Here is a 3,356-nt window from a genome sequence, read left to right as displayed (position 1 = left end):
CCTCCATCCATGGGATTTTCCAGGCAAGAGTACTGGAGTGGGGTGCCATTGCCTTCTCCGAAGTTACAGTTATATAGACTAGTAAATTCCAAAGATCTGCCTGTAGTCAATGATAGGTATTGTGTACTTAAAACCTTGTTAAAAGAGCAAATTCCATGTTAAGTTTTCTTACTACAAAAAAGTACACACTCCACTCACACACACAAACACAGCAGCAAATGGTACAATGAAACTTTTGGAGGCTATTTCTATGTTTACTACCATCACTGTGGTTACAGTAACATGAGTGTATACATATACGTCTAAAATCACCAAATGTATAATTTCATGCAGATTTTTGTGTACCTATTATACCTCAGTACAACTGGAAAAAAAGACTTGTAAATAAATATTCACAGCAACTTTATTTTTAATAACCATAAATGGGAAATAGTCAACATATCTGTCAACATATAAATGGATAAGCAAATTTTAATGCATCCATACAATGGGATGGCATTCAGCAATAAAAATGAATGAACTCTTCCTATACATAACAACATGGATGTAACAGTTACACTGAAGGAGAGAAGCCAGAACTCCCACCACTGCTTCCAAATGGAGATACTGTAAGATTTCATATATATGAAATTTCAAAAAAATGAAAACTAACCTACAATACAAAAAGCATAACATAGTTTCCTGAGGACAAGAATGATGAAGGCAAGAAGAGAAAGGGAGGGATTACAGACAGATTTCTGAAAGTAATGAATTTGTAGTGCTGGTGATGGTTTCATGAGTAAATATATATGTCAAAACTCATTGGGATGTTCACTTTAAATATGTGTGTTTTATTTATATTTCAATTATGCTTCAATAAAGCTGAAAATTATTGAATCTAAGATAAGATATTCATTTAAAATTTTATATAGAATTTAAATTTTAATAATTTCAACAAATACATAAAATGAAAATATTTTAAAGGGAGTTTTTAAATTAATAGGACAAAAGGGAGGGAGAGGAATCCCAGGGAAAGAAAAGATCAAGAACAAAAGTCCCTGGGACAGGAAAGAACTTTTCTATAACTTAAAGAAGATTTGGTTGACGTGCTATGAGGGTTGATAGTGAGGACTGGTGTTAGGTAAGGTCAGAAAGGCCAACATATATCAGTTCCTACAGGACTTTTTAAGCCTCTTTTTAAAAAAGATTTTGCATATTTTATTAAATGCAAAGAGATTGAAATAAGAAGGTACTCTGCAAACCATGAAAGTGTGCTCTGGCTTGTAAATGGAAAATAACTGAGGAAGACAATAATAGAAATGACAGCGGATTACCCTAGGATAGTGGCAGTGGAGATGGAAGGAAACAGAGCCAATGTATAGTTTGGAGACAGAAATGATAGTACTTTCATCAGATGTAGAGAATGAGAGTAAAAGAAGCGAAAGGAAATCTTCCAGTTTAATATTTTGAGAAAGTGATTAAAAAGTGTCAAACAGTAAGATAAAAATGTTAAAAGAGGAGAAAATTATAAGGAAAGTATCACAAGCCTAGTTTTGAACATAATGAATTTGAGATATCTGTAAAACATCTAAGCGAAATTGAAGCAAAGTTAAGTGGATATATAAAGCTAGGTGTCCGAAAGCATGATCCCTATTGAAGTCATATTTTTGTACATAATTGATTGACCTATTCTCTGATTATTTCCTTAGTCCACATATCTCAAAAATATAAATTCTTTGTAAATACTTCAGGGAACATTAACATTTTAAAAATATATTTCATACATTGAATGCATTTTGAGAGATGCTACATTCCTCTATATATTCTATAAGTGAATCTCTAGCTATATAAGAAGGTGTTTCCATACAAGACCTTTGTCAAGGTGTTCATAGATATTTTAATCATAGTTCATTTTGTATGACTATAGAGACCAGATAAATTAGAGATCAATATAAGATCTCTCAATATTATTGTCACCAAGTGTATTTTAAGTTGCTTTACCTCTGGTCAATCAGTTTACTACAGTTCTTTAGGATATCTGATTCTGAATGGCATTGAAACACGTAAAGTATCATGTATGAAATGAGATGCCAGTCCAGGTTCGATGCATGATACTGGATGCTTGGGGCTAGTGCACTGGGATGACCCAGAAGGATGGTATGGGGAGGGAGGAGGGAGGAGGGTTCAGGATGGGGAACACATGTATACCTGTGGTGGATTCATTTTGATATTTGGCAAAACTTGGTAAAGTTTAAAAATAAAATAAAATTAAAAAAAATACATAAACTGGAAGCCTTTTGGTTGTTGAGAAATCATGGTAAAAAACAATCTAGGTTTTAGGTTTAATGATTTAAAAAGATATATTTAAACATATTCAATTATAGATTATTAACATACCAGCAAAGTTTTAGTTACACTAAAGTAATCACTGTCTAGTCAAAGCTATGGTTTTTCCAGTAGTCATGTACGGATATGAGAGTTGGACTATAAAGAAAGCTGAGCACCAAAGAATTGAGGCTTTTGAACTGTGGTGTTGGAGAAGACTTTTGAGAGTCCCTTGTACTGTAAGGAAATCAAACCAGTCAATCCTGAAGGAAATCAGTCCTGAATATTCACTGGAAGGACTGATGCTAAAGCTGAAACTCCAATACTTTGGCCAGCAGATGCGAAGAACTGACTCATTAGAAAAGACCCTGATGCTGGGAAAGATTAAAGGTAGGAGGAAAAGGGGGTGACAGAGAATAAGATGGTTGGATGGCATCACTGACTCGATGGACATGAGTTTGAGCAAGCTCTGGCAGTTAGTGACGGACAGGGAAGCCTGGCATGCTGTAATCCATGGGGTCACAGACATGACTGTGCAAATGAATCTCTGTATAATTGTGGGCAACTTTTCTTACAACTCTTCTTAATGAGAGTATACCTCAGACACAGAGACTTATGACAAGAGTTTAGGAAATCCACCTTTCAACTCTTCACAAATCTGTCATCCTCAGACCTCCTTGGTGGTACAATGGATGGGAATCCACCTGCCAATTCTGAGGACATGGGCTCGATCCCTCATCTAGGAAGATTCCACATGCCACGGAGCAATTAAAGCCTGCAAGCCACAACTAACAAGCCTGGAGAGAAGGCAGACTTTAGTAGGCTCAGTGGTAAAGAATCCATCTGCCAATGCAGGAGACACAGGTTCAACCCCAAATCCAGGAAGATCCCACATGCCATGGAGTAACTAAGTCTGTATGCCACAACTATTGAACTTTTCTCTAGAGCCCAGGAACCACAACTACTGAGCCCACATGTCTCAGTTACTGAATCCCATGCACCTTAGAGCCTGTGCCCTGCAACAAGAGAAGCCACAGCAAAGAGAAGCCCAT

This window comes from Bos mutus, chromosome 1 (genome assembly GCF_027580195.1).
Source record: "Bos mutus isolate GX-2022 chromosome 1, NWIPB_WYAK_1.1, whole genome shotgun sequence".
Taxonomy (NCBI): Eukaryota; Metazoa; Chordata; class Mammalia; order Artiodactyla; family Bovidae; genus Bos; species Bos mutus.
This window is presented reverse-complemented; position numbering follows the sequence as displayed.